Here is an 11,494-nt window from a genome sequence, read left to right on the forward strand (position 1 = left end):
TATAAGTTATAGGTTAAAGCTTTAGGGAATTGAGAATAGGTTAAGGTTTAGGTTTAGGAAATTGGGTTCGGGTTTGAGATCGGGTTTAGGTTGGGTTTTTAAGTTTAGGTTTAGGTCAAGGAGTTGAGATTAGGATTAGGTGTAGGTTTAGGCTAAAGGATTTGAGAATACATTTAGGTTTTAGGTTTAGGTTTAGGTTTAGGTTTAGGTTATAGGTTTAGGTTAAGGTTTAGGTTTAAGTTATATGTTATAGGTTATATGTTATGGCTTTAAGGAATTGAGAATAGGTTAAGGTTTAAGTTTAGAAAATCGGGTTCGGGTTCAGGATCGGGTTTAGGTTTGGGTTTTCAAGTTTAAGTTTAGGTTTAGGTTAGGGAGTTGAGATCAAGATTACATGTAGGTTTAGGTTTTGGGATTTGAGAATACATTTAGGTTTTAGGTTTAAGTTTAGGTTTTAGGTTATAGGTTTAGGTTTAGGTTAAGGTTTAGACTTAGGTTATAGGTTATAGGTTATAGGTTAAAGCTTTAGGGATTTGAGAACAGGTTAAGGTTTAGGTTTAGGAAATTTAGGTTTAAGGTTTAGGTTTAGGTTATTAAGGTTTAGGTTTAGGTTAAAGTTTAGTTAGGATTGAGAATAGGTTAAGGTTTAGGTTTAGGAAATCAGGTTCGGTTTGGATCGGGTTTAGTTTGGGTTTTCAAGTTTAGGTTTAGGTTATAGGTTTAGAGAATTAGGATTAGGTGTAGTTTAAGTTTAAAGGATTTGAGAATACATTTAGGTTTAGGTTTTAGGTTTAGGTTTAGGTTATTGGTTTAGGTTTAGGATTAGGTTAGGTTATAGGTTTAGGGATTTGAGTAATAGGTTAAGGTTTAGGTTTAGGTTTTGAGTTATCGGTTAGGTTAGATTTAAGTTTAGGTTAACGTTAGGTTTAGGTTATAGGTTATAGGTTAAGTTTAGGTTATAGGTTTTAGGTTTAGGTAAGGTTGAGGTTTAGGTTTAGGTTAGTTTAGGTTTAGGTTTAGGTTATAGAGTTAAGATTAGTTATTTTGAATAGGTTTAGGTTTAGGTTTGAGAATATAGGTTTAGGTTTAGAGGTTTAGTTTAGGTTATACGGTTTAGGTTTAGGTTAAGGGTTATTAGGTTATAGGTTTAGGTTTAAGGATTTGAGAATAGTATTTAGGTTTAAGGTTTAGGTTTAGGTTTAGGTTAAGGTTTAGGTTTAGGTTATAGGTTATAGGTTAAGCTTTAGAGATTTGAGAATAGGTTAAGGTTTAGGTTTAGGAAAATCGGGTTCGGGTTTGGACGGGTTTAGTTTGGGTTTTCAGTTTAGGTTTAGGTTTAGGTAGGGAGTTGAGATTATGATTAGGTGTAGGTTTAGGTTTAGGTTTAAGGTTTTAGGTTTAGGTTTAGTTTTAGGTTTAGGTTTAGGTTTAGGTTTTAGGTTTAGGTGAGTTAGGTTAATGTTATAGGTTAAGGTTATAGGTTTAGGTTTAGGTTTAGGTTCAGGTTTAGGTTATAGGTTAAAGCTTTAGGGATTTGAGAATAGGTTAATGTTTAGGTTTAGGAAATCGTGTTCGGGTTTGAGATCGGGTTTAGTTTGGGTTTTCAAGTTTACGTTTAGGTTAAGGAGTTGAGCTTAGGATTAGGTGTAGGTTTAGGTTTAAGGATTTGAGAATACATTTAGGTTTTAGGTTTAGGTTTAGGTTATAGGTTATAGGTTTAGGTTTAGGTTTTAGGTTTAGGTTAAGGTTAGGTTACAGGTTATAGGTTATAAGTTAAGGTTTAGTTTATAGGTTTCAGTTTAGGTTAAGGTTATAGGTTTAGGTTTAGGTTTAGGTTAAGGTTAAGGTTTAGGTTTAGGTTATAGGTTATAGGTTATAGGTTATAAGTTATAGGTTAAAGCTTTAGGGAATTGAGAATAGGTTAAGGTTTAGGTTTAGGAAATTGGGTTCGGGTTTGCGATCGGGTTTAGTTTGGGTTTTTAAGTTTAGGTTTAGGTCAAGGAGTTGAGATTAGGATTAGGTGTAGGTTTAGGCTAAAAGATTTGAGAATACATTTAGGTTTTTGGTTTAGGTTTAGGTTTAGGTTTAGGTTATAGGTTTAGGTTAAGGTTTAGGTTTAAGTTATATGTTATAGGTTATATGTTATGGCTTTAAGGAATTGAGAATAGGTTAAGGTTTAAGTTTAGGAAATCGGGTTCGGGTTCAGGATCGGGTTTAGGTTTGGGTTTTCAAGTTTAGGTTTAGGTTTAGGTTAGGGAGTTGAGATCAAGATTACGTGTAGGTTTAGGTTTTGGGATTTGAGAATACATTTAGGTTTTAGGTTTAAGTTTAGGTTTTAGGTTATAGGTTTAGGTTTAGGTTAAGGTTAGGTAATAGGTTATAGGTTAAGGTTTAGGTTATAGGTTATAGTTTAGGTTAAGGTAATAGGTTTAGGTTTAGGTTAAGGTTTAGGCTTAGGTTATATGTTATAGGTTATAGGTTAAAGCTTTAGGGATTTGAGAATAAGTTAAGGTTTAGGTTTAGGAAATCGGGTTCGGGTTTGAGATCGGGTTTAGTTTAGGTTTTCAAGTTTAGGTTTAGGTTAAAGAGTTGAGCTTAGGATTAGGTGTAGGTTTAGGTTTAAGGATTTGAGAATACATTTAGGTTTTAGGTTTTGGTTTAGGTTTAGGTTAAGGTTTAGGTTTAGGTTATATGTTATAGCTTTAGAGAATTGAGAATCGGTTAAGATTTAGGTTTAGGAAATCAGGTTCAGGTTCGGGATCGGGTTTAGGTTTGGGTTTTCAAGTTTAGGTTTAGGTTTTGGTTAGGGAGTTGAGATTAGGATTAGGTGTAGGTTTAGGTTTAGGGATTTGAGAATACATTTAGGTTATAGGTTTAGGTTTAGGTTTTGGGTTATCGGTTTAGGTTTAGATTTTAAGTTTAGGTTAACGTTAGGTTATAGGCTATAGGTTATAGCTTATAGGTTAAGGTTTAGGTTATAGGTTTTAGTTTAGGTTAAGGTGATAGGTTTAGGTTTAGGTTAAAGTTTAGGTTTAGGTTATAGGTTATAGGTTATAGGTTAAAGCTTTAGAGAATTGAGAATAGGTTAAGGTTTAGGTTTAGGAAATCGGGTTCGGGTTTGAGAACGGGTTTAGTTTGGGTTTTCCAGTTTAGGTTTAGGTTAAGGAGTTGAGATTAGGATTTGGTGTAGGTTTAGGTTTAAGGATTTGAGAATATATTTAGGTTTTAGGTTTAGGTTTAGGTTATAGGTTATAGGTTTAGGTTAAGGGTTAGGTTTAGGTTATATGTTATAGCTTTAAGGATTTGAGAATAGGTTAATGTTTAGGTTTAGGAAATCGGGTCCGGGTTCGGGATCAGGTTTAGGATTGGGTTTTCAAGTTTAGGTTTAGGTTTAGGTTAGGGAGTTGAGATTATGATTAGGTGTAGGTTTAGGTTTAGGGATTTGAGAATACATTTGGGTTTTAGGTTTAGGTTTAAGTTTTAGGTTTTAGGTTTAGGTTTAGGTTTTAGGTTTAGGTGAAGGTTAGGTTATATGTTATAGGTTATAGGTTATAGTTTAGGTTAAGGTTATAAGTTTAGGTTTAGGTTTAGGTTCAGGTTTAGGTTATAGGTTAAAGCTTTAGGGATTTGAGAATAGGTTAATGTTTAGGTTTAGGAAATCGTGTTCGGGTTTGAGATCGGGTTTAGTTTGGGTTTTCAAGTTTACGTTTAGGTTAAGGAGTTGAGCTTAGGATTAGGTGTAGGTTTAGGTTTAAGGATTTGAGAATACATTTAGGTTTTAGGTTTAGGTTAAGGTTTAGGTTTAGGTTATATGTTATAGCTTTAGGGAATTGAGAATAGGTTAAGGTTTAGGTTTAGGAAATCGGGTTTGGGTTCGGAATCGGGTTTAGGTTTGGGTTTTCAAGATTAAGTTTAGGTTTAAGTTAGGGAGTTGAGATAGATTGTGTAGGTTTAGGTTTGGGATTTGAGAATACATTTAGGTTTAGGTTTAGTTTAGGTTTAGGTTAGTTAGTTTAGGTTTAGGTAGGTTAGGTTATATAGGTTATAGGTTAAGGTTTAGGTTTAGGTTTAGTTTAGGTTAAGGTATAGGTTTAGGTTTAGGTTAAGGTTTAGGTTAGGTTAATGTTATAGGTTATAGGTTAAAGCTTTAGGAAAGATAAGTTAGGTTTAGGTTTAGGAAATCGGGTTCGGGTTGGATCGGGCAACTGGTTTTATAGTTTAGGTTTAGGTTAGGAGTTGAGTTAGATTGGTGTAGGTTTAGGTTTAGGATTTGAGAATAATTTAGGTTTTTTTGTTTGTTTTGGTTTGTTTTGTTTTGTTTATATTTAAGTTAGGTTATATGTTATAGTTTAGTTAGTAGGATTGAGTAATGGTTAGTTTAGGTTTAGTTGAAATCTTGGTTTGGTTGGTTCGGTGTTTATTTGGGATTATGTAAGTTTAGGTTTAGGAATGGTTGGTTGGGAAGAGTTTTTTTTAAGTTAGGTTTTTTTTTTTTTTTTTTTTTTTTTTTTTTTTTTTTTTTTTTTTTTTTTTTTTTTTTTTTAAAAAAAAAAAAAAAAAAAAAAAAAAAAAAAAAAAGGTTAAGGGCTAGGTTTAGGTTATATGTTATAGCTTTAAGGATTTGAGAATAGGTTAATGTTTAGGTTTAGGAAATCGGGTTCGGGTTCGGGATCGGGTTTAGGATTGGGTTTTCAAGTTTAGGTTTAGGTTTAGGTTAGGGAGTTGAGATTATGATTAGGTGTAGGTTTAGGTTTAGGGATTTGAGAATACATTTGGGTTTTAGGTTTAGGTTTAAGTTTTAGGTTTCAGGTTTAGGTTTAGGTTTTAGGTTTAGGTGAAGGTTAGGTTATATGTTATAGGTTATAGGTTATAATTTAGGTTAAGGTTATAGGTTTAGGTTTAGGTTAAGGTTTAGGTTTAGGTTATAGGTTAAAGCTTTAGGGATTTGAGAATAGGTTAAGGTTTAGGTTTAGGAAATCGGGTTCGGGTTTGAGATCGGGTTTAGTTTGGGTTTTCAAGTTTACGTTTAGGTTAAGGAGTTGAGCTTAGGATTAGGTGTAGGTTTAGGTTTAAGGATTTGAGAATACATTTAGGTTTTAGGTTTAGGTTAAGGTTTAGGTTTAGGTTATATGTTATAGCTTTAGGGAATCGAGAATAGGTTAAGGTTTAGGTTTAGGAAATCGGGTTTGGGTTCGAGACCGGGTTTAAGTTTGGGTTTTCAAGTTTAGGTTTTGGTTTAGGTTTAGGTTAGGGAGTTGAGATTAGGATTATGTGTAGGTTTAGGTTTAGGGATTTGAGAATACATTTAGGTTATAGGTTTAGGTTTAGGTTTTAGGTTATAGGTTTAGGTTTAGGTTTTAGGTTTAGGTTAAGGTTAGGTTATAGGTTATAGGTTATAGGTTAAGGTTTAGGTTGTAGGTTTTAGTTTAGGTTAAGGTTATAGGTTTAGGTTTAGGTTAAGGTTTAGGTTTAGGTTATAGGTTATAGGTTAAAGCTTTAGAGAATTGAGAATAGGTTAAGGTTTAGGTTTAGGAAATCGGGTTCGGGTTCGGGATCGGGTTTAGGTTTAGGTTAGGGAGTTGAGATTACGATTGGGTGTAGTTTTAGGTTTAGGGATTTGAGAATACATTTAGGTTTTAGGTTTAGGTTAAGGTTAGGTTATATGTTATAGGTTATAGGTTTAGGTTAGGGAGTTGAGATTAAGATTAGGTGTAGGTTTAGGTTTAAGGATTTGAGAATACATTTAGGTTTTAGGTTTAGGTTTAGGTTTAGGTTAAGGTTTAGGTTAAGGTTTAGGTTTAGGTTATATGTTATAGCTTTAGGGAATTGAGAATAGGTTAAGGTTTAAGTTTAGGAAATCGGGTTCGGGTTCGAGATCGGGTTTAGGTTTGGGTTTTCAAGTTTAGGTTTAGGTTTAGGTTAGGGAGTTGAGATTAGGATTTGGTGTAGGTTTAGGTTTAGGGATTTGAGAATACATTTAGGTTATAGGTTTAGGTTTAGGTTATAGGTTTAGGTTTAGATTTTAGGTTTAGGTCAAGGTTAGGTTATAAGTTATAGGTTATAGGTTAAGGTTTAGGTTTTAGGTTTTAGTTTAGGTTAAGGTTATAGGTTTAGGTTTAGGTTAAGGTTTAGGTTTAGGTTACATGTTATAGGTTATAGGTTAAAGCTTTAGAGAATTGAGAATAGGTTGAGGTTTAGGTTTAGGAAATCGGGTTCGGGTTCGGGATCGGGTTTAGGATTGGGTTTTCAAGCTTAGGTTTAGGTTTAGGTTAGGGAGTTGAGATTACGATTGGGTGTAGGTTTAGGTTTAGGGATTTGAGAATACATTTAGGTTTTAGGTTTAGGTTTAGTTTTTAGGTTATAGGTTTAGGTTTAGGTTTTAGGTTTAGGTTAAGGTTAGGTTATATGTTATAGGTTATAGGTTTAGGTTAGGGATTGAGATTAAGATTAGGTGTAGGTTTAGGTTTAAGGATTTGAGAATACATTTAGGTTTTAGGTTTAGGTTTCGGTTATATGTTATAGCTTTAGGGAATTGAGAATAGGTTAAGGTTTAGGTTTAGGAAATCGGGTTCGGGTTCGGGATCGGTTTAGGTTTAGGTTTCAAGTTTAGGTTTAGGTTTAGGTTTAGGTTAGGGAGTTGAGATTATGATTAGGTGTAGGTTTAGGTTTTGGGATTTGAGAATACATTTAGGTTTTATGTTTAAGTTTAGGTTTTAGGTTATAGGTTTAGGTTCAGGTTAAGGTTAAGTTATAGGTTATAGGTTAAGGTTTAGTTTATAGGTTTTAGTTTAGGTTAAGGTTATAGGTTTAGGTTTAGGTTAAGGTTTAGGTTTAGGTTATAGGTTATAGGTTAAAGCTTTAGAGAATTGAGAATAGGTTAAGGTTTAGGTTTAGGAAATCGGGTTCGGGTTTGAGAATGGGCTAGTTTGGGTTTTCCAGTTTAGGTTTAGGTTAAGGAGTTGAGATTAGGATTTGGTGTAGGTTTAAGTTTAAGGATTTGAGAATACATTTAGGTTTTAGGTTTAGGTTTAGGTTTAGGTTATAGGTTATAGGTTTAGGTTAAGGTTTAGGTTTTGGTTATATGTTATAGCTTTTAGGATTTGAGAATAGGTTAATGTTTAGGTTTAGGAAATCGGGTTCCGGTTCAGGATCGGGTTTAGGATTGGGTTTTCAAGTTTAGGTTTAGGTTTTGGTTAGGGAGTTGAGATTATGATTAGGTGTAGGTTTAGGTTTCGGGATTTGAGAATACATTTAGGTTTTAGGTTTAGGTTTTGGTTTTAGGTTTTAGGTTATAGGTTTAGGTTTAGGTTTTAGGTTTAGGTTATATGTTATAGGTTATAGGTTATAGTTTAGGTTAAGGTTATAGGTTTAGGTTTAGGTTAAGGTTTAGGTTTAGCTTATAGGTTTTGGGATTTGGGAATAGGTTTAGGTTATAAGTATAGGTTTAGGTTAGGTTGTAGGTTAAGGTTTAAGGAATTGAGTTTAGGTTATAGGTTATAGGTTTTAGGTTTTAGGTTTAGGTTAAGGTTTAGGTTATAGGTTTTGGGATTTGAGAATAGGTTTAGGTTATAAGTATAGGTTTAGGTTAGGTTGTAGGTTAAAGTTTAGAGAATTGTGTTTAGGTTATAGTTTATAGGTTTAGGTTGTAGTTATAGGTTTTGGGATTTGAGAATAGGTTTAGGTTATAGGTTAAGAGTGTGGTCCCTGCAAATACAGATATAAACATGGCCTGCTCCAATTGGTCAGGCCCTTTCAATGCTGTCCATAGGAAATGGACACCTTCATCATGGTCATTACAGCGGTTCCCATCTTTCAGGGACCCCCACTCAACATCCGGATAGCTCCGACGTACATCCGGGTTTGCTCCATCAATTTTAAATAAATACATAAACATGGCCTGTCCAAATAGCCAGGCCCCTCCAATGCTGTCTATAAGAAATGGACAGCTTCATCATGGTCATAACAACGGTTCCCACCTTCCAGGGACCCCCGCTCATCCGGATAGCTCCGACGCACATCCGGGTCTGCTCCATTAATTTCGAGCAAATACATAAACACGGCCTGTCCCCAGGATCCACTGAATTCATCTGATCCAGGGAACCAAGGAAGCCGGATACTATAATTATGAACTGGAACATTGAGAGCAGAGAAGTGTTGACTCACTTGTTCACTTTAACCCAAGTAACTTTTAGTGTTTCCTTCTTCTTTTCGTCAAGCTCTTCAATCACCTTCTTGATTTTTGACTTATCATTCTAAGAAGAGAAGAATACAGTAAACAAACAACTTCAGACATAAACAAATTCAATTTAAAAAAAAGAAGAAGATGAGATCCTTTATAGGCTAAGAAATACAACAATATACCTCAATGATGTTTTTCTTGGATAATTTGTCATTGTATTTATCTTCATCTTTCTCGAACATTGCCATAACTTTTTTGTTGACCCTCTTCTTAAGGCTGAAAGCAATCAATCAGATTAACTGAGATGCATGTCCATTAACCTTCCTCTTTAAAAAAAAATGCAAAACCAAACATCAATTAAGTGTTGAATCATACTATTTCATTGTCATGGAAAAGAAAGCAAAGAAGTGTGTGCTCTTGAATGCAAAACCAAACATCAATTAGGTGTTGAATCATACTATTTCATTGATTTTCCAGGGAAGCATGCTCTTGAATGACTGCGTCCTTCTCCATGAACTTCTGTAACAAAAGCAAAGAGAACACAACAAAGAAACATAAGAAAAAGAAAGAAATTTCTCTCATATGAATGGAAGCCTTGAAAGAAAAGTAGCTTCTCAAATTCTCATGAAGCCTATACCTGAGAAATGTCACGAATAAAAGAATAGATACCTAAGGGTTTGTGAGACATCCTGTCGTCCCCCCAAACTGTCAAAGCAAAGCATGTACACCGAACTTATAGTGTATCAACCAGGCCATCTTACCCAAAAACAAATAAATTAAATAAAAATGAAGGAAGAAGAGGATTGCAAATACTAGCTTAGTTGTTAGCTGTCCTCAGCCTCTTCTGAGCTTGTTGATGTGAGTCCTCCCCACTGCTAGCCACCCTCGAGTGGGCCATTGCACGGTTGCTTGATGAGGGGTCTTCATGATCCTACAAGTTCCAAAACTCATCAATCTATTTTCTCTTCTTTGGTGTTCAAGAGGAAAATAAATAAATACAGCAACAGTTTGTATTCTATATGGGAATTAAGGCCAAATATCTAGGGTTGGGATTTTACAATGTGGGAGATTTCTAGGGCCACACATCTAGGAATATTGCATGATGATAAGGCCCTTGACACCCAACTAACAGAAACGCTTGAATTTAGAAATGGCCAAAACTACCATAACACTAGATGTTGTGGTTGATGGCCTGTTATTTGCTCGCTTGTCGAGATCAATCTACACCGAAATGCTGGCTTGTGACAGATCTACGCCAGAGCTTTGCAATGCCTGTGTTAGAGAATTCAACAACCTATTTTACACCAACACATATGGTAATCAGCTTATAATTCGTATGTAATACCAATGAAAGACTCAGCACACTACAGATTAAAATCAGAAAACAAGTCCAAATAATGACTTGGTGACTATTATGGAAAAAATGACCCGTAACTGCCATTACTCCCCGTAATGCCATAACAGTCTATTACAGGGTAGATGCAAGGTTTTAACAGCTTTACAGTCCGTATTGTAAAGGTAATGACAGTGGTCATTATGAAATACCTTCGTGAGGAGCTAAAACAAACTTTGAAAGTTGAAATAACAGCAAGCATATGAAATAAGCATACTCACCCTTGAGAATATATGCTAGACACGCGAATTGTGCCCCCCTTCAACTGTCAACTCCTCTTGTTCATTCAGATTATCACTGTCAGTTGGGCACGACCTCTGCCATAAATGCGGTTGAGGCCAAGATGCCATGTTCTCCACATCTGACATCAATCTCTGTGTAGGTAGAAAAAATCAAGATATCAGAGGTTTCCAAGATAGAGGCAACAACTTGTTATGGAGTAAGCTAACCTGGTTAAAATGTTGTTGCAGCTTCTCATTTGTGAATTTAATGCAGAACTGCTCAAAATTGTTTACCATGAAATATAAGAAAATATCAAACACGCAATTTGTAATGTATAGTGCAGGGGCTGGACACAGGTCCACTGCATGATTTTTTTGCTGGTTTCAGCCCAGATGGAAGGCCTAATTGAGGTCTGGCCTGGACTGATTTGTTGCCCATAAAAAGCCTAGCTATAAGGTTGGTACCAAGGGCCTGTTTGAGGCCAGATTCTAGTGCAGATCAAGGCCCAGTCAGGGCCTGATTTCATCTCAAATCGGACCCATCTGGAGCTTGTTTTTAGCACGCAGCACGGCCTAGATGGAGGCCGTTTGGATCCAGGTTTCATGGCCTAACCGTGAGCCATGTTCGGCCTGACTGCTAGGCATCTGAAATGCGTTTCTCAGCCCTCTACGCGGTCTGATTGAAGGCCTTATTTCTGGCTCAAAACACTTTCTCAACTAGGTTACACTCAGCCCATATCTCTGTACATTTCATGGCCAGCAGAAGGTCCGACTGCGGGCCGATTTTCAGCATCTTTACGGCCTATCTGGGAGGTATTTAGACTTAGATTTGGGGCTGGCTGAAGGATGATTTTCAGCTCCCTTGTATGGCCTGAAGAAGGCTTGGTTTCAGCCTAAGGTTGAGGCCTGTTTATAGCTTGGATTGAAGCCCATTTAAAGGCCTGCTACAGCTCTCTTCATGGCCCAGTTGGAGGTCAATTTCAGCTGGCAGCATGGTCTCCAAACGTGGCTGGAACCTTTATGAAAGGAAGAAGGAAAATAAGAGAAGTTCTATTTAATCATCAAATGCATAAAAGCTATGATCTCTAGAACAAAAACCCCATGCATGAATGATGAACAAGAATTCCATCATTTTAAACATCATTCAGTACAGAGTCAAATCGATACCAGTGGAATTGACGGTTTGGTAAGTCCACCAAATGGTCTATTCCATTGTCATTTGTCATTGGCATTGAAATAATGGCCCTAACTTTCAATAGAAAGGAGAAGATGGAGGATACCGTACCCATACTACCTGAACTACCATTTGTCAGGACCACCATGTTTTGATTTTCATTTTCACTTTGGGGTTTTTCCTCAGCAAAGCCAGCTCCTTTAGCAGCCCAATTACATCTTATTTGTCTATTTTCGAGCCATTTACCTGACAGGAGCATAGTAAAATCAAAGAAAAATACCATATACAAGCATTCTGACAAACCCAAAATTTGCAAACCCTAGATGCCTTACCAGTCAAGTCATTGATAACATTCTCAGCATCTTGAAAAACAATAACAAATAAATAGATAATTAGGTTTCAATGAATAATGAACCATGAAGATTGACATAGAATAAATAGATAATCAGAAAATGAAAGAAAAGTACACAACTCACCTTGATGCCCATTCTCCCTCCTCCTTTACCCGGGCTTGGGACCAGAATGTA

The 11,494-nt window shown here is 35.7% G+C and overlaps 2 long non-coding RNA genes across 2 annotated transcripts in view; one reads left to right on the forward strand and one right to left on the reverse strand.

The window, feature by feature from the left end:
- Positions 1-5,984, forward strand: part of LOC131252035 (uncharacterized) — a 43,541-nt gene extending 37,557 nt beyond the window's left edge. The window contains exon 3 of the long non-coding RNA XR_009174115.1: positions 5,907-5,984. This is a non-coding gene — a long non-coding RNA (uncharacterized LOC131252035). The remainder of the gene's footprint in view (positions 1-5,906) is intronic.
- Positions 5,985-8,736: 2,752 nt separating this feature from the next.
- Positions 8,737-9,943, reverse strand: LOC131252036 (uncharacterized). Its single transcript, XR_009174116.1, has 3 exons — positions 9,794-9,943; positions 9,344-9,473; positions 8,737-9,110 (listed from the first exon to the last, which is right to left on the reverse strand). It is a non-coding gene; the product is annotated as an uncharacterized LOC131252036 (long non-coding RNA).
- Between the last annotated feature and the right edge of the window lie 1,551 nt (positions 9,944-11,494).

The sequence above is a fragment of the Magnolia sinica genome, chromosome 7 (genome assembly GCF_029962835.1).
Source record: "Magnolia sinica isolate HGM2019 chromosome 7, MsV1, whole genome shotgun sequence".
NCBI classification, from domain to species: Eukaryota; Viridiplantae; Streptophyta; class Magnoliopsida; order Magnoliales; family Magnoliaceae; genus Magnolia; species Magnolia sinica.